At 52.2% G+C, this 19,743-nt stretch overlaps 1 protein-coding gene across 1 annotated transcript in view; it reads left to right on the forward strand.

Annotated features, from left to right (window-relative positions):
* The first annotated feature begins 13,217 nt into the window (after window positions 1-13,217).
* LOC144762139 (solute carrier family 22 member 7-like) overlaps window positions 13,218-19,743 on the forward strand; it is a 204,532-nt gene continuing 198,006 nt past the window's right edge. Inside the window, exon 1 of the mRNA XM_078647286.1 lies at window positions 13,218-13,300. The gene's annotated coding sequence lies outside the window, so the exon portion shown is untranslated. The remainder of the gene's footprint in view (window positions 13,301-19,743) is intronic.

Genomic DNA, 19,743 nt, shown 5'->3' on the forward strand with positions numbered 1-19,743 from the left:
AACCTGGACAGGCCGTCAGCATTGGCGTGGTTGTTGCCGGGGCGATGCTCCACAGTGAAGTCCATCCCTCGCAGGGAGATGGACCATCGCAACAGTTTCGGGTTTTCTCCTCGCATCTGCATCAACCACCGCAGGGGCCGGTGGTCGGTCTGGACACGGAAGTGGGTGCCGAAGAGGTAGGGCCGGAGCTTCTTTAGGGCCCACACGACGGCGAAGGCTTCCCTCTCGATGGTGCTCCATCGTTGCTCTCTGGCCAGCAGCCGCCGGCTGATGAAGGCCACGGGAAGGTCGACTCCCTCAGGGTTGACTTGTGAGAGGACCGCCCCAATGCCATGCTCCGAGGCGTCGGTTTGGACCACAAACTCTCGGCTGTAGTCGGGGGCTTGGAGCACTGGGGCGGTGCACATGGCGGTCTTCAGTGTGTCGAAGGCGATCTGGCACTCTGGGGTCCAGCGTACCTTTTGGGGTAGTCTCTTGGAGGTCAGCTCTGTGAGGGGCCCCACAATGCTTCCATAGTCCTTTATGAAGCGACGATAGTATCCGGTGAGCCCCAGGAAGGCTCGGACCGCTGTTTGGGTGACCGGGGGCTCCCAGGCCCGGATGGCGTCAATCTTTGGCTGGAGGGGAGCCACCTGGCCGCTCCCTACTTGGTGTCCCAGATAGGTCACGGACCCTTGGCCTATCTGGCACTTGCTGGCTTTTATTGTCAGTCCGGCCCGTCGGAGGGCCGTCAGGACCTCCCAGAGGTGGGTCAGGTGCTCATCCCAGTGGAGGCTGTATACTGCAATGTCGTCTAGGTAGGCGGCACTGAACTCTTCTAGCCCGGCCAGGACTTTATTGACGAGTCTCTGGAAGGTGGCCGGGGCGTTCTTCATGCCGAAGGGCATCACCTTGAAATGGTAGTGGCCATCAGGGGTCGAGAAGGCCGATCGCTCTTGAGCTCCAGGGGTGAGGCCGATCTGCCAGTATCCGGCCGTGAGGTCGAAGGTGCTGAGATATTTTGCGGCCCCCAGGCGATCGATCAGTTCATCCGCCCGGGGGATGGGATGGGCGTCGGTCCTGGTGACTGCATTCAACCCCCGATAGTCGACACAGAACCGGAGCTCCGGGGGTGTGCCGAGGGTGGCGGCTTTAGGGACCAGGACAACGGGACTGGCCCAGGGACGGTCGGAGGGTTCGACTACCCCTAGGGCCAACATCTTGGCCACCTCGGTCTGGATGCAGGCCCGAACTCGGTCAGGCACGCGGTAGGCTCGGTGTCGCACAGGCGGGCTGTCTCCGGTGTCTACATCGTGGACACACCACCGGGTGACCCCCGGAGTGAGGGAGAACAGATCTGCAAATTGCCCCAGCAGCTTCCGGCAGTCTTGGTGCTGTTCTGGGGTCAGGGTCGAGGAGAGCGTGACCCCTTCGATGGAGCCGTCTTTCTCGGTGGTGCTCAGGAGATCTGGTAGGGGTTCAGAGTCGTCTTCAGCTCCGTCATCGGTCGCTAGCAGCAGACTTAGTTCAGTGCGGGCAAAGTGCGGCTTGAGCCGGTTAGCGTGGAGAACCCGAAGGGGGTTCCGGGGGGACTCCATGTCCACCAGATAGGTGACGGGGCTCCTGCGCTCCACCACCTTGAAGGGCCCCGTCCATTTGTCCTGGAGGGCACAAGGTTCAACCGGGGACATGACCCAGACCTGCTGGCCCGGCTCGAATTCGATGGATGAGGCGTTCTGGTCATACCAGCGTTTCATCTCCTCCTGACTGGCCTCTAGGTTGGCCTCGGCAAGGGCCCGGAACTTCCGAGTCTGGTTGCGGAGGGTCAGGAGGTACTGGTACACATCTGGTGGAGCACTCCGGACAGCCGTCTCCCAGCCTTCTTTGACGAGGCTGAGGGGGCCTCGGACCGGGTGCCCATACAATAGTTTGAAGGGGCTGAACCCCAGGGACTTCTGGGGTACCTCGCGATATGCAAACAGGAGGCAGGGCAGCAGTACATCCCATTTGCGTCGTAGCGATTCTTCCAGGCCCTTGATCATCCCCTTCAGTGTTCGGTTAAACCGCTCTACAAGTCCATTTCCTTGGGGGTGATACGGGGTGGTGAACTTATATGTGACCCCGCTCTGTTGCCACAGGGACCACATATATTTGGATATAAAGTTTGTGCCCCGATCACTCACGACTTCCCGGGGGAAGCCGACTCTGGAGAAGATCCCCATTAGGGCTCGGCCGACTACTGGGGCCGTGATAGTTCGGAGAGGGATGGCTTCCGGGTAGCGGGTGGCATGGTCCACCGAGACGAGGATGAAGCGGTGCCCCTGAGAGGTGCGGGGGTCCAGGGGCCCCACTATGTCGATCCCCACTCGCTCGAAGGGGGTGGTGACCACGGGAAAAGGCTGAAGCGGAGCTTTGACTTTTCCCCCGCTCTTCCCGCTGGCTTGACATGTCGGACAGGATCGGCAGTGATTACTCACATCGTTGCGCATTTTCGGCCAGTAGAAATGGGTCACCAGGCGGCTGTAAGTTTTGTCCTGCCCCAGGTGCCCGGCGAGGGGCACGTCATGTGCCAAGTTCAAGAGGAAGTCTCTGAATCGGAGGGGAACGACCAGCACCCGGCTGGCCCCTAGTTCGGCAATCTTCTGCTCGCTGTAGAGAAGGTCGTGGTCCCAATAGACCCAGTGGGATCCAGAGGGGTCCCCAGCGGCTTGAGTAGCAGCTTGTTGTCGGATTCCCTCAAGGGAGGGGCAGGTTTTCTGTTCTTGACGGAACTGTTCGCGGGTGGGGCCTCCTTCTTGGCGCCATTGAGCTAGTTCGGGAAGGTGGCTGAGCTCGGTGAGGTCTTCATGGCTGGGCCCCGGGGGGTCGGGTTCCGGTTCGGCGTCCTCAGGGACGACAGGCGGTGGTGGTGCGGGCCACTCTGGTTCTCCCGGTATGGCATCTTTGATCGGGGCGGAGGCCCGGGCGGCCATGGAACGAGTGGTCGCACAGGCCCACTCAGGAAGGCCTAACATCCCCAGATGCTCTCTCCGCTCGACGTGGGCCCAGGCGGAACTTTCTAGATCGTTCCAGAGGAGGCAGTCCACGGGGGCATCATCTCGGACGGTTACTTTCAGCGTACCCGACACACCTCCCCATTCGAAGGGGATACGGGCCATTTGGCACAAAGTCTCGGAGTTATCCGCTGACCGGACCGGGCACAGGACGTTGGGGAGGATCTGTTCTGGGGTCACTAAGTGGCAGCGGACCGCCGTCACGCTGGCCCGAGTGTCACGGAGGGCTTCGGCCTGGCGTCCATTGATTGTGACCCATTGGCGGTACTTCTGGGTATTGCTTGGGATCGGGTCTCGGGGGATCATGTCTCGATCACCCAGGCATGCCAACATCATAGCGGCGGGCTCCCACTCGGCCTGCTTGGGGTAGATGTCGTCTTCTTCGCCGCCTTCGGTTCCCAGGGCGGCGGCCGCGATCTGGCGGTTCGGCGGGCCGGTGGTGCCGGGTCGCTGGTTCATCGGGCATAGGGGGTCGTTAGCATAATGACCCTGTCGCTGGCATCTGTGGCACGTAACATTCGGGTGGGACCCGGGTCAGGCTAGGGGAACCCCCCTTCTGTCCAGGGATGGTGAAGTGGAGGTAGGGGAGGACCCCGTGGGGGCGTCCCGTCCCCTGCTCAGGCCTCCTCCGCCGCCTCGTGGTCGGTGGTTCCCCGGAGATCCCCGGCCGTAGTCTCCCCTCGGGCTCCGGGGGACTCCAGTGCTCTCCCATCTATCAGCCTCGAATGCGAGTTTTCGTGGCTCTGTCAATTTGCTGTCGAGGAGATGCTGCCGGAGTTCGATGAAGCAGTTGTTGGAAAGATGTTCCCATATAATGAGGTCGACCAACTGCTGATAGGTGGTGACCTGGCTGCCTTTGATCCACCCCTCGAAGGCTCTGCTGTAAAAGTTCACGTACTCCACCCAAGTGGTACCGGGGATTTTTTTACAGTCTCGGAATCGCTGCCGGTACATTTCGGGGGTGAGTCCGTAGCGGGTGAGGAGAGCGGTTTTCATATGCTCATATGAGGTCATCTCGGCATCGGGAAGCTCTAGCAGGGCGTCTCTCCCCTCGTTGACGAACTTCCCCCACAGGCCGGCGCCCCAGTCCTTGAGGGGTACTCGTTGGGCGGTCATGGCGAATTCATACGCTTTGAACCACTGTTGGATGTCGTCGTTCTTAAAGTACTCTTTGACGACATCCTTGGGTATGTGCACCTTCGTGTCCACAGGCGGGGGCGAAGTCTTGCCCCCGGATAAGTTGGCATCGTTCGCTTTGGCCTTGAGTTCTATTTCTTTTAAGCCGCGCTCGAGCATGAGTTTCTTTTCCTCGAGGTCTCTTTGCCTTCGTTTCTCCTCCAGGTCTCCTTCTAGCCGTAGTTGCTCGAGGGCTAGTTTTTTCGTTGTCAGCTGGAGTTCTCCGTCTAGCCGGAGTCGGGCGAGCTCCAATTCGTGGAGTCGGTTCCTTTCTCGTTCTCGGGTGTCCTCGTGGGGAAGGCCCATGTCTGGATTCGTGGGTCTCTCCCCCGCTGGGGTCGTGTTGGTCTCTGGGCTTCCGTTCGGGCCCGGGTTATCTTCATCCTGGGGTGGCGTGTCACCGGCGTCCACCCAGGCTTGTAGGGCCGATTTAAAGTCCTCCTTGGTGCTTAGGCCAGTGGTAGCGATGCCCAGGTCTTTGCAGAATTGTTTCAATTCCTTGTGGCTGTACTCTTCCATTTTCTCCTTTTGGAATTCCGTAGTTGGTCTTGTTCCCTGCGTTGTCATGGTCGTAGTATGTTTTTCTTGGTAGTGGGTGAATCACTCTCTGTACGATCTGCGTCGGCTTGGATCCCGTCGCTTGCCACCAATGTTAGAAAGGCGATCCCGGGGGAGGCAGAAGATGTCTGACTGACCACCCCTAGGTCCACCTCTCCGCCGAGAAGTAGCCGAGCGTTACCGAGAGGCCTTCTGGGTGAGGGCCCTCTCCTAGGATCGTACAGCAGAGTAACCACAACACTACAAACGGACACCACACAAGAGGATAGTTCTTAGGCTTTATCAAGAATAAAGGTTGCTTGTTTTTAGCGATATATACAGGCAGATCGATGGATCTGTAAAGTCTCGTAAGGAAGGGACAGGGTAGCGGGACAGTCTCAGTACGGGTGTAGGAAGGGATACCCTGCGCACAGCTCTCAATCCTCGAGCCGGGGGGTTCCGAGGGTTCGAGCCGCGGCAGCGCCAGCAGGCTCTCGAGATGGTTCAGCGAAGCTGGGCCGCGGCAGCGCCAGCAGGCTCTCCAGATGGTTCAGCGAGGATAGGCCGCGGCAGCAGGCTCTTAAGATGGTTCCGCGAAGATGGGCCGCGGCAGCGCCAGCAGGCTCTCAGAATGGTTCAGTGAGGATAGGCCGCGGCAGCGCCAGCAGGCTCTCAGGATGGTTCAGTGAGGATAGGCCGCGGCAGCGCCAGCAGGCTCTCAAGATGGTTCAGCGAAGATGGGCCGCGGCAGCGCCAGCAGGCTCTTAGGGTACTTCGGGGTTACAGGAAATGAGTTCTTCTGGTGTCGGCCGCGACAGCGTCAGCAGGGCTTCCAGTCCAGGATACAACTGCCGTCCTACTCCGGGGCTGGCCCAGATATAGGACTGGAGCCCTTTGATGTCCGGATTCTCGCGCCTGGGGGCCAGAGGGGCCGGGATGATGGTGTCCAGACACCCAGCAGGGGGGTGGAGCCAGCACCCAGGGAGGCCGGAGGGCGATCGAAACCAGGCGTCCGGGGACGGCTGGAGGGCCATCGAAACTCCCCTCCTCTTGGATCGGTTGAGTGGCCACTCGACCACCAGGGTGGATCTTGGTGCCTCGATGTCGGGGCCTCACTGGGGCTTGGGCCGGGGCCGAGGCCACGTGGTCATGACGTGGTGTGTCCAAGATGGCGTCGGGCGCGGCCTCGTGTTCAGGCCGTGGTTCGTGGTGGTGGTCCGGGATGATAGCCGGACCGGCAGTGATGGGGCGTGCAGGATCGGGCAAAGGGGCCGCCCGGGGCTCGGCGGAGGGCCAATGTCGTTCTGGGCCCGCCATGCGGGGGGGATAAGGCCACGCCATGAGGCCGGGTCCAACAACTACTGTCTTCAAAGACAAGGATTGCCCAACTACTTGGTGTCAAAATGTTATGGGGTCGAGTTTGTTATTTGCTAGTTTGGTACTTCTTAATGCTTCACACTTGTTCCTTTGATAGAGCCTGAGTGCTCTGAACCACAGCAACACAGGACTGAGCTAAGGTTTTCCAAACAAACCTGACTGGACCCAATACAGAATTGTGTCATTATTGCACTGTGTTTTTGCCCAACCACATCATATAATAACCCACATTTCTCACACCCAGAAAGTGGCTTCAGACCTACCATTGAAACCCTTGTACTCTGACCTCTGGAAGGAGGTAACACATTGAACCATAGACTCTTAGATTCCATAATGGCTACACTTAAGGGCATTTAAATGCTGCAACACAGTTCTTTAAGGGTGTGAAGGAAAATTACCACATCACCCTAACCCTGATGGAACTCCACTATCTCCAGTTGCTGGCGACTATTAAGTAAGTATGGGCGGAAAGTTCGTTCCGCTCGCGGAATTTGCAAATTTCTGGCAATTTCGTGATCTGGGAATCGCGTGAAATTGCCCAGAAATCCGCAATTCACGAGTTGGCGGATTTTTTTTTCTTGTTCGGGCTTCAAAAATACAATCTCACGCGCGCGGCATTGACTTCCCATGATTCTGCGTTCGCTGATGAGTTTTCCTCCTTGTTCGCGTGCGCTGCGAGATTTTGGTAGCTGGCCGAGCGATGCCGCGGTGGCGAACACGTCATTGCGACCCAAAACAGGAAATTGCATACGCGAACACGTCATTGCGACCCAAAACAGGAAATTGCGAATGCGAACAAGTCATTGCGACCCGAAACAGGAAAAAGGCATTGCGAGCAGGCTGGTTAAGTGGAAACAACATGTTTGCGACCGTTGCAAACGCATGCGCAAGTTCTCGTTCCCTATCTGGTAAAAAAACTCACGAACTCGCAAAAAAAAAATTTCGCAAGCTCGCGGACTTTGGCGGATTTTTGCGAATCGTGATTACCAATTCACGCGAATTCGCGTATCGCGAATTCGCAAATTCCGCCCATGCTTACTATTAAGTGTAAAAAGACAAAAGAGGACAAAGGGCCTTCTCTGTCGATCAAACTCTAGAAACAACCCCTGTATCCATCTGGACTGCCCCAACCCTGCTTCAGTTTAGAAAAAAGCTGAAGACACACCTCTTTAAAACACCTCATCAGGATCTGCAATCGATAACTCACGCACTCCAAATGCAGGGCTTATGATCTCACACTATGTGAACCAACCAGTAACAACACATAGGACTGCAGAATGTTAAATACCAACACACACTCAATACAACACACATGAAAACACAAACCAATAAATAAAACTACATTCATAGTGGTAATGGTACAGTGTTAGATAACGTGAACAGGTATATTGTGTATGACATTTGTATCCGTCACACCAAGCGATTCACCGAAAAACAACTATGGAACATAACTGAGGGAATCATTGAGAAACAAGGGACGCGCAGCCTTGGAAGAGGTTATAGTCTGGAAAAAACTATAATCTACTGAGGTCTGAGCAACAGCTTATAAAGCGGTCAACCTGAGGATTGAAGCGAAAGAAGTTCAAGTCCAGAAGATCCCAGAGGCCGGAAGTGGAAGAAGTTGAAATCCAGTACATCCATGAGGCCAAAAGCGGAAGAAGTTCATGTTCAGAAGATCCAAGAGGCCGGAAGCAGAAGTTGTTCACGTCCAGACGATTCCAGTGGTCGGAAGCAGAAGTTGTTCAAATCCAGTACATCCCTGAGGCCAAAAGCGGAAGAAGTTCACGTCCAGAAGATCCCAATGGCAGACAATCATCGGTGATATGAGATCTACCATCCATTTGCTGAGTAACAGTCACACTCTACTTTGGAAAGACTTGGGAGAAATTCTATGTAAAATAAAGTTACAGTATGTCCAATGATCCTAGATAGAAGCTCAAGGCAACCCACATGAGGAGAAGACGAGAGAGGCCAGACCTCCCTCTACCATCCCCGACCAAGTTGCGAGGTTCTGGCAGCACAGGCTAGTGTGTTTGTATCTGATGCCGCTGCTGGGGGCCACTTCTTCTCCTACATTGCTGCCAAGACCTGGAATGACCAGCCCCTCCATCGCTGAACAGACCCCTCCCTGACGGACTTCAGAAGAAGCTCAAGACCTGGACGACCTGCCCCTCCATCGCTGAAAATGCCCCCTCCCTAGAGGACTTCAGAAGAAGATCAAGACCTGGATGACCTGCCCCTCTATCGCTGAACAGACCCCACCCTGACGGACTTCAGAAGAAGCTCCAGACCTGGACGACCTGCCCCTCCCTCGCTGAACAGACCCATCCCTAGAGGACTTCAGAAGAAGCTCCAGAGCTGAACGACCATCCCCTCCATCGCTGAACAGCCGCTACCCTAGAGGACTTCAGAAGAAGCTCCAGAGCTGGACGACCTGCCCCTCCACCTCTGAACAGCCGCCACCCTAGAGGACTTCAGAAGAAGCTCCAGACCTGGACGACCTGCCCCTCCACGCTGAACAGCCCCCACCCTAGAGGACTTCAGAAGAAGCTCCAGACCTGGACGACCTGCCCCTCCACGCTGAACAGCCCCCACCCTAGAGGACTTAACAAGAAGCTCCAGACCTGGACGACCTGCCCCTCCATCGCTGAACAGACCCCACCCTAGAGGACTTCAGGAGAAGCTCCAGACCTGGACGACCTGCTCCTCCATCGATGAACAGCCGCCACCCTAGAGCACTCAAGAAGAAGCCCCGGACCTGGATGACCTGCCCCTCCACCACTGAACAGCCCCCACCCTAGAGGACTTAACAAGAAGCTCCAGACCTGGACGACCTGCCCCTCCATCGCTAACAGGCCCCTCCCTAGAGGACTTCAGAAGAAGATCCAGACCTGGACGACCTGCCCCTCCATCGCTAACAGGCCCCTCCCTAGAGGACTTCAGAAGAAGATCCAGACCTGGACGACCTGCCCCTCCATCGCTGAACAGCCCCCACCCTAGAGGACTTCAGAAGAAGCTCCAGACCTGGACGACCTGCCCCTCCATCGCTGAACAGCCCCCACCCTAGAGGACTTCAGAAGAAGCTCCAGACCTGGACGACCTGCCCCTCCATCGCTAACAGCCCCCTCCCTAGTGGACTTCAGAAGAAGCTCCAGACCTGGACGACCTGCCCCTCCCTCGCTGAACAGCCGCCACCCTGATGGACTTCAGAAGAAGATCAAGACCTGGACCACCTGCCCCTCCATCGCTGAACAGCCCCCACCCTAGAGGACTTCAGAAGAAGCTCCAGAGCTGGACGACCGGCCCCTCCATCGCTGAAGAGCCCCCACCCTGACGGACTTCAGAAGAAGCTCCAGACCTGGACGACCTGCCCCTCCATCGCTGAACAGCCCCCACCCTAGAGGACTTTAGAAGAAGATCCAGACCTGGACGACCTGCCCCTCCATCGCTGAACAGACCCCACCCTAGAGGACTTCAGGAGAAGCTCCAGACCTGGACGACCTGCCCCTCCATCGCTGAACAGACCCCACCCTAGAGGACTTCAGGAGAAGCTCCAGACCTGGACGACCTGCCCCTCCATCGCTGAATAGCCCCCACCCTCACGGACTTCAGAAGCACCTGGACGACCTGCCCCTCCATCGCGGAACAGCCGCCACCCTAGAGGACTTCAGAAGAAGCTCCAGACCTGGACGACCTGCCCCTCCCCCGCTGAACAGACCCCACCCTAGAGGACTTCAGAAGAAGAGGAAGACCTGGACGACCTGCCCCTCCATCGCTGAACAGCCCCCACCCTAGAGGACTTCAGAAGAAGCTCCAGACCTGGACGACCTGCCCCTCCATCGCTGAACAGCCCCCACCCTAGAGGACTTCAGAAGAAGCTCCAGACCTGGACGACCTGCCCCTCCATCGCTGAACAGCCCCCACCCTGTCGGACTTCAGAAGAAGCTCCAGACCTGGACGACCTGCTCCTCCATCGATGAACAGCCGCCACCCTAGAGGACTTCAGAAGAAGCTCCAGACCTGGACGACCTGCTCCTCCATCGATGAACAGCCGCCACCCTAGAGGACTTCAGAAGAAGCTCCAGACCTGGACGACCTGCCCCTCCCTCGCTGAACAGCCCCCTCCCTGACGGACTTCAGAAGAAGATCAAGACCTGGACGACCTGCCCCTCCATCGATGAACAGCCGCCACCCTAGAGGACTTCAGAAGAAGCTCCAGACCTGGACGACCTGCTCCTCCATCGATGAACAGCCGCCACCCTAGAGGACTTCAGAAGAAGCTCCAGACCTGGACGACCTGCCCCTCCCTCGATGAAGAGCCCCCACCCTAGAGGACTTCAGAAGAAGCTCCAGACCTGGACGACCTGCCCCTCCATCGATGAAAATGAGAGAGCACAAATTTGAAAAATTGCATAAGTGCACCATATTTACAAGCACGTAGTCAGTTAACATATGCCTTGCACCAGAGTGTCTTATATTCAGTAGTGAAATGTATAGAACGTTTAAGTAGAGTAACAATAATCATAGCAGTGTGAGACTAATGTAGAAATGTTGGAATGAATATGAAAACCTCACGTTCTCATGTTAAAGGAATCATGTAAGAATTAAGTGGAAACTTGCAATCCAGTATATTGTGTAGGCCTCATGGCGATTCACAGAAAATCTAAACGTGCTGCTAAAATAATGTGAGGTGGGGTTAAAATGGTTCTTCCAAGATGTATTATCAAATTTAGTATTGAAATGTATGCTTTACAGATGTGTTGCTTTTAGAAACGTATGTTAGTTAAGAATGCTGTTTAAATCAAGTAAAATGTTTTCAGAGTGCAGGGACCCGCTTCATGTAAATCAAGTAGGCCCGAACTGATAATGTTGTTCCTTTGATCTGCAATGTGCTCGTTAGAGGAGAAGTCGAGAGGTGCCAAGTACAGAGCTTTGCATATGCTTTACGACCTATAGATATGGTGGAGTCTGGAATTTGAGGCCCACTGTAGGACGGCCTGTATGCAGGTGCGAGGGGTCCTAATCAGTCGAAATGAATGGAGCTTTGTTCAGTGGCGCTTGGCGCAGGCCTGTAGGAGTCTTCAGGAATTTCAGGGGGTACCGGCGCTGGAGAAGAAGCCTGGGAGCCAAGGTCAACTTTAACGAGGGTCTTGAAGAGTACCATCATGGAGTTTACCGCGCAAAGATGTACCACGTGAGGGGCGTCCCAAGGGGCGTTTCTATTGGAAATGTGATTTGGTATTAGGGAAAGAGACCCGGGAGGAGAGCAGAGCAGATGATTTTGGGAGCCTAAGGAAGCGGATGGGTAGGCAGATAGACTGATCAGGAGAGACCCATTATCAGAGAAGAGACAAAGAGAAGTGCGTGATCTTCTTAGGAAGTCACCACGGCTGACACCTAGAGGGTTAAGATCTTGCTAAGTAGGGATGTCACTTAGTGTAGTGTAGGGATAGACTAACCTGAATTTTCTTTTCTGTAATGACTTTGAGGTTGCAACTTGTATCCATTTTGGCAACGCTCATGATATTCGAACTTGTACTCATTATTCTGTTTTGTAGACTCAGACTATTCAAAGAATTCATGTTCATAGTGATACCAGTTTACCTTTTGAATCTCATCTTGAGAAGTTTGTATCTTCAGTTATCTTTGACTTTATATTAAATCTTTGAAACTTAATCTTGGTCAGTGGTCATTTAGAGTGGTGTAAGTTCTTAATTGATTGACCTATTGTTAGATTACCTTTTACTCAATGACAGGTACCAACGATCCAGTCGACTTGGTTTGGGATCTGGTAAGGTAACTAGTAACCAGTAATCCCGCGTTAACAAAAAGCCCCCCCCTAGAGGACTTCAGGAGAAGCTCCAGACCTGGACGACCTGCCCCTCCCTCGCTGAACAGCAGCCACCCTAGAGGACTTCAGAAGAAGCTCCAGACCTGGCTCTTGGTCAAGGACACCTCCCCCTCAGTGCCCAATAACCCTCATGGGTGGCTGAGCTGCGCTTTATAAATGCTCTAGTTTGTTGGGTCGCCCTCATCTCTTGCTCCTTCTGTTCTTCAGAGCTCTTTTGTGCTCCTTCCCTCGCTCCTCGTTGTTCCAGACCCTCCCTTCTGTACTCCTTGGTGTGGCTCCAGGCACAGAATGCAGGCATTGGTGGTGCCCTAGAAGTTGCCCTCTTTCTACCCCCTTTGCCAGGCTTCTTTCCCTTCCTCATCACTCATCTCCTACTCCACAGTAGCCCCCGGTAGTACCTTTGCCAATGGCAGGAAGTTCTAAAAAATGTTCCATCATTGCCAGAGCCATCAGTGGCGACGAGAAATGTTAAAAGTGCCCCCAATGCAGCAGTCATCTTGAAAGTAGAACCATTAATGCTTTTTATTCTTTTAACATGGCCGGTCGACGCTGCTGGCTTTGCCAATGCTGAAGCATTTTAAAAGTCCCCAGCCGTGGCAACGCCAACGCTTTGTCTGTACACCACTGGCAAAGTAAGAACAATTGGCTTTGCCAATGCTTGTTTGCTTTATTTTTACAACTGGGAAAACATTTTCCTCCCCAGCACGCCAATCAGCTTAGAGGGTTCCTTTCCCGCTCCCCACCAAGAGAAGGTATTAATTCTTTCTTTTGGAGATATTAAGATATCTGAATATTTCCTAAGTAAGAAAGTGGTGGTGAATAGTGTGAAACCTGCAGCAGGGGCCCCAGACTCCCAGGAATGTGGCCCCCCCTGAGAGAAGATTTATATCCGAGTGACTCTGGGCTTGCACCTAAAAAAGGATGATGGAATTTTCCTAATGTTTGTGGCTCCCCCCCTCTCCCCCCGCCAGCGTCTCAGCCCTACCCTCAATGTCTTCACTGTTGCATACAAGTGGCGGCCCGACTCTCGGGCACCAGGCGGGCGGGAGGGCTGTGTGTAAAGAGTGTGTTTACAGTTGTAGAGAGTTTTGTGAGTGGGCGTAAATGTGAGACATGCGCGTGCACGTGTCCTTAGACGGAGGTTCACGGACACGTTCGGAGGGAGGTGGGGGGGGGGGGGGCACGTGTAACCGATCCCCCTGGAGCCAGGGAGGGAGGGGGGGGGGAGCATCAGATCATTTATAAATATAGCCTCGCGGCTGCTGGCAGGGGGTCCTTCCCAGAGCTGCGCCCGGCGGTGCCCACGCTGTCGCTGCCGAGAGGCCCGGTGAGTGTATGGGTGTGGGGGGCTCCAGCGCTGCGCTGGCCTCCAGGCGCTAGGGAGCTGCCAGCGGCGCCTTCAGAGCGCTTTAATGTCCATTCCGGGGCGGTGCCAGGGAGGGTTTATTTTCAGCAGGAGGCGAGGAATTTCTGGGACGGGACACGATGTACTTTTTTTATTACTTTTTTATTTTACGCACAAGGGGGTGGTTGTTCTGACGGACGGTGGCGCTGCATGGGAGGGGGCGGGGGGGGGCTTTGAATGTGTTTATGTCTTTGGCAGGGAGCCCCCCCTGCCCGGATCACACCAGGTCCGGCTGCAGGAATGCGCCTGGGGGGGGGGGGTCCCCGCCGCCCACTCTCTCGATACGCTATTAAAAAATAATAATATATTGCCTTGTCAATGTTTGTTACGAGTAGGAAATGAATGCCAAGGGACTTCCTTAAAACAGCTGTGCGTGGCTTGTGCTTGTTTTCACGTGCGCACCGAGCACTGAAGTGTTGCAAATTAATGAATCCGCCTTGTAACTTGTAATATCGCAGCATCCGACTATGAAATGCGTGGCTTCTTCGGCGTCCATGGATTTCTTACAGAACACTTTGCATTTTTAGGTTTTTCAGAGCAAATTCACAATGTAAACAAGCATTTGCAATGCTATAGGTCTCGCATTTTCAAAAGTTTGAACTATTGGCATTGTAAATGACGATACCTTTTATTAATGCAGGTTTTTTAAATTTTCGTTTATAATGCCAAGAGCTAAAAATCTCGCGAATGCGCAATTTACCACGCGTGTATGCCTGCGGGAGAGATCTGATTGCAACGTGCAGGTTATATTTCCTGCAGAGAGGGGAGACGCCGTTTCGATGCCTATGATAATTTAATGAGTTTGTTAATACTGTGATATGATAATAAAGCGCTTAGGTAGATTGCAATACGAAAGAAAGGCCTACTTTATCTATAAACTAAAGCTGACTTTTAGGGGCAGATGTATCAAAGCAATTTTTAGTCGCAAACGCTGCAATTCGCAAAAAAGCAGCGTTGGCACCAAAAAATTCGCAAAACTGTACGTATGATGGAAATCGCATAGAAAAATTAAGGAATCGCAAAATTTGCGATTCCTTAATTTTGCGTAAGCATTTAAGGAATCGATTCCTTAAATGCTGTGCATCAAGCATTCAATTTTTGCGATTTCTTCTTAAGAAATCGCAAATTACTATCAACTTCAAGTTGGTGGTAATTTGTAATTTCTTCACAAATGCACTTTTTGTGAATTTAGTTGTAAACCAATGTCTGCTAAAGGATGAGGGGGGGGGGTGGTTGTGGGGGGTCTGTGTGTTTTCACCAAGTATACACTCTTGCCACCCCAAAATCAATACCCACCCTAAAAATATCCTTACCACCCAAGACCCCAAACCCATCCCAAAAACTCCCTTACCACCCAAAAACCCATATATGTAAAATAAAAAAAAACACTTAATACTTACATGTAGTTACCTTTAAAACTTGAATAACGAATATGCCTTTAAGATTCATGCCTTTACAACAAAATTTGTTGTAATGGCATGCTGTGTTACAGGCATATTCGTTGGAAAAAACTTGCGTGGTAATAGCATTTGTCATAGTGTCGCAAGGGTGGTAAATTTTGTAAATTTTACAGGAGTGTAACCCATAAACCAGTTCAGGACTGGGTATATACGATGCATAAAGAAACAGTGTCCTGATTGGTAAGAATGTATGGACAATTAGTTGCGCATGCAAACAGCATTACTAGCAAGGGAACGAAGGAGAAACCACATTGATTCAACAAAGTTAGTCAAAAGCCATGGTCATAGAAAATACAGTTAAGGCAGCACTGTATAAAATAAATTTAAGACAACCAAAAAACACTTGGTGCTTGTAAGTGAATATAGTGAAGGTGGCGGCGCAAGTGAAATGAGTGAACAGCAAGGACGGCGCACTGTGACAAAGAGCAAATTATTTACAGTGAGTGGCTCTAGGATAGGTGACAACGTGGTATCACACTACAGAAAATGTTGGGGATTCGTTGTTGAGCCACAGGAATGGAGTACGCCAGTTAATACGCTGTTAGGTCGACGGCGTTTCGATCTCAGTAAATTTGGATCGTCATCAGGACTAGGTTGTCTGAATCAGGGAGTGCTGCAACGAAGGAAAGAGGGAAGTCAATGGGAGGAGGAGGAGTGGGCAGGGGGGGCGGAAAGGGGGAGGGGGTGGGGTGGTAGTGCCACGGTATTAGGTGCCATGGTGCGGTTAAGTATACCTTGGTATTTTCGTATGTGGGGAGCTCATACATGGTTATGGCTGTCCCATCCTTCGGTAGGGGGGCTTGTGGATCGCCCTAGTTCTCCGAGGTGGCCTGAAGGCATTCCTTGATGCGGAGGATGAGTATACTACAGGTTGTATCCATTCCAACCTCCTTTGCGTTATTTTATTTATGACTAACAGCAAGAATTTTGATTCACGTTTATGATTAGCACTATATTTTCACTGGGTAGGATCATCACGTGCGTATGCAGTAGCAACATTTGAGAGCAGAGGCCCTGAGAAAGCCTAGAGATTACCTGCTCGACTGGCTGAAACATGTTGGCCCTTTTTTGGCAGCTATTTGTTTAAAACTGCCTTTTGCACTGTTCTGTTTTTAATTAGGGGATGTGTCTACACCTTAATAAAAAATGTTCTCTATTTTGTGCCACGTCACCCTATTTTAACCCACCACATATTTTTGTGTTCTGCACTGCACTTTATTTTCTCGGTGGTCAACTACTTAGTTGCTCATTGTGTTTTACAAAGTGAATGCGGGCGAGATCCAGCCCATTACCATAGGAATGGTTATCTCTATGATCAAGAGGCATACCACTTCTTTAGCTGGTTGACCAAATGATAATACTGATCACAACGAGAAGTTGATGGCTATCCAGATAAACGAGGCTGGATCTTACCACACATCACTGTAGCATTTTTCTCCTGTTGTGAGTTCTTCATTTTTTGCCTTATTTGTGACTTATCTTTGTGAAAGTGTAGATAGCTTGCCATAGTATTGGCCTTTAGACCCCCGGTTCGTTGTGTTGTTTACATGTGTACATGAAACCTATAATCTTGCAACCTGCCCTAAAGGTAGAGTGCGGAAGAGAAGAACATCCCAGAATAGAGCAAGCGGCCTGGTACATGGAGAGGCGCTCCATCTGTGAAACTACCAGGCGTCCAGTATCTGGTCCACCGTTCCAGGGCAAATACAAACTGCATGGCAGTGAGGCACCAGAGAGACATGGTGACAGGGACAAAAGGCTAGAAGGAATAGAGAACTGTCTCACGGGTAAGTAGCGCGCTTTACAAGAACTCTGATTGGTTGATTGAATTCTTCTCTCCGAATGATGGGTCGCCAAGCAACATGACAGAGACTTTAAAGATTGATGCTTTGAGAGCGACTAATCCTGAGACGTTATGCAGCAGAAACAAGGTTTACTCCTCCCGTGCTCATGACGAGCTCAGCTCGTCATGAGCCACGGTTCTCGTGTGCTCGAGCTCGTCATGAGCTTTAGAACGCTCGCACGCTGGGCAAATTCCCCTGCTGTGCCAACGTTCTAAAGAAACGCGTGTGGTCCTGACGAGCTGAGCTCGTCATGAGCACACGAGCACTGTGCTGCATGACGAGCTGAGCTCGTCATGACCTTTAGAACGCTCACACACTGGGCAAATTCCCCTGTTGTGCGAACGTTCTAAAGAAACAGGTGTGGTCATGACGAGCTGAGCTCGTCATGAGCACACGAGCACTGTGCTGCATGACGAGCTGAGCTCGTCATGAGCACGAGGGTGCTGTGCGCGCCCTCCACTCCCCCCAGCACAGTGGGGCAATGTGCCCAGCAGGGAAGGGGTTAAAGACAGGGCAGCGTAAGCCCTGAGCAGGTCATCCTCAGAACACGTCTTATGATAAACCCCATTGAACTTCCCAAGTAAGAATCAGACCAGGAGAATTTGAGGGGGACTACCCTTCTCTGACATCATTTTGGAGAAGTCTTACCGCCGTTATTCGTGCAGAGACCCTCTAGGGCCTAAGCTCCAGCACTGAAACTGATATATCTGAAAAGAGGAACACGCATTTATAACATAAAAAGAATGAATGCAGTGTGAGAAGAGGGCCCATGAAGTGTCGGGTGAGAGGAGAGAGTGCAGGGTGGTGTGAACGGTGTAAATGCAGGGTCAGTGGTGTGCCTGTGTGTGGTGCCGGGTGAGCGTCGAGAGTGAAAGGTGAGCTGTGAGAGTGACAACGGCCCCCACAACGCTAAGGATGCCTGGCCTCCACCTTGGGGGTGCCCAGGAGTGGACACCTCACAGGGAAAGCCAGGATGGGTTCCACAGCGGTATTCATACAAGCGCCTTGAGACCCTTGCGGGTGAGTAGTGCGCTATACAAGTATCAATTTACATTTTACATTTACTGATGAGTGCATAGTAAGAGGCGTTAGTGCAGAGTGAGTGATGGGTTCCTATACGTTCTGGCAGACTATTTTCCCTGTGTGCAGACGGGGTGAACAGAGTGCCTGCATGAGTGCAGGCAGAGAGGTGTGTCTGTGTGAGTGCAGGGTGAGAGGAGGCAATGCAGGGGGAGAGGTGTGACCTCACAGTGAATGATGTGGTTGTTTGCATGGTGTGAGTCCAGTGTGAGTGGTGTGCCCATGAGTGTGAAGCGTTAGCCGTGTGAGTGATGAGTGCTTATGTGAGTGCACGGTGAGCACTTTGCCAGTGTGAGAGTAGTGAGACAGGAGTGACTGCAGGGTGAGTGATGCTACCATATGAGCTTGGATGCGGGTGAAAGTGCAGAATGGGAGGAATGAATGCATGGTGAGTGATGTGCTTGTTTGGGTGAGATTGCAGGGTGAGTAGTGAGAGTGAAAAATGATTGAAGTGTCACATGAGTGCAGGGTGATTAGTGTACTTGTGTGACTGCAGGGTGAGTGGAGGGAGAATGGTGTGAGTTCATGGCGAGTGGTGTGAGTGCAGTGTGATCGCTCTGAGTGCAGGGTGTGCAGTGAGAGTGACAGGTGAGCGAAGTGTAAGACGAGTGCAGGGTGAGCAGTGTGCTCATGTGGCTGCAGGGTAAGTGGATCGAGAACAGCATGGGTGCATGGCGAATGGCGTGAGAGCAGAGTGGTCACTGTGAGTGCAGGGTGTACAGTGTGCTCATGTGAGTGCAGGGTAGGAAGAGGATGAATGGTGTGAGTTCATGGTAACAGCGTGAGTGCATGGTGAGCAGTCTGAGTGCGATGTGATCGCTGTGAGTGCATGGTGAGTGTGAAAGTGAACGGTGAGTGATGAGAATGAGTTGTCTAAAGGCAGGATGTATAGCCAGACACTTAGAGTAACGCAGCATGTTATTAACGGCTGGCGTAGGATTTAAGAGATAAGTTAAACTATTTTTGTATTTATTTTTTATTTTACAAAGTTTTATATAGCGCAAATTTGACCCGAATCAGGTATCAGAGCGCTTTACACAGCACCAGTTGCATTACATGAGGACCCATTCATTTTTAGGTCTCGCCTAGGCAGCGCGTGCGCTGTCTCGATGAGAGATGCTGTCTATAGAATGCGATGTTGGTAACCGCCTCTCTTTTACATTCAGACTTTTGATTCATTTGTTGGTGTGTCACTTAAACCGCCCGAGTTCCTTTTGAGTTGTGGTTGGTGCAAGCAGTCTTCAAGTCCCTCCTTTTGGAGATTGTTTACGCCTCTCGTTATCGGCCCTTTTACTCGTATTACTTCGTGTTGAGAAGAGATACGGTATCATTGGAGGACTTTTTTTTAGGCTTACTTTCGCCTCTGATAGCAGAGCATTTCCTGTGGCATGCGTTTTTGAACGCGTTTTAGGCTTTGGTTTGTCTCCGATAGTTTTGTCTCTAATTGCAAAGCATTTCCTGTACCATGTGTATTTTAACGCGGACCTTTTTTTTTTCCTAGAGCTCTATGCTTTTTTCGTCTCTGATGGCAAAGCATTTCTCCTGTTGTTGGTCAACATATTCTACTGTGTTTTCGTAAGCGCTAAGCTTTTTTTGTTAACAATATCGGCGCATGTTTCTGCGTGTTTTTGGCGAGCACATAACTTCACTGTACATCAACCGTTACATTTTCTTTTTTTTGCTGGAGCGATAGTTTTCTGTCCGATATCAGAGCATTTCTCCTATTATGTGTTTTCTAAAGCGCTAGGCTTCTTTTCATCTTTGATTGGAAAGCATTTCTCTTGTTGTTCGGAAACATATTCTTTTATGTTTTTTAAAGCGCCAGGCTTTCTTTCTTTTACGATAGCAGCGGATATTTTTACGTGTTTTTGGCGAGCACATACTTTTGGACAGCAAGCCTTATATTTTGTTTTTGTTGGAGCGGTTTGCTATTATCAACGAGACTGCAGTCAGTTCTGAATAAAATCCCACTCGTTCGACA

Source organism: Lissotriton helveticus, chromosome 6 (genome assembly GCF_964261635.1).
Source record: "Lissotriton helveticus chromosome 6, aLisHel1.1, whole genome shotgun sequence".
Classification (NCBI taxonomy): domain Eukaryota; kingdom Metazoa; phylum Chordata; class Amphibia; order Caudata; family Salamandridae; genus Lissotriton; species Lissotriton helveticus.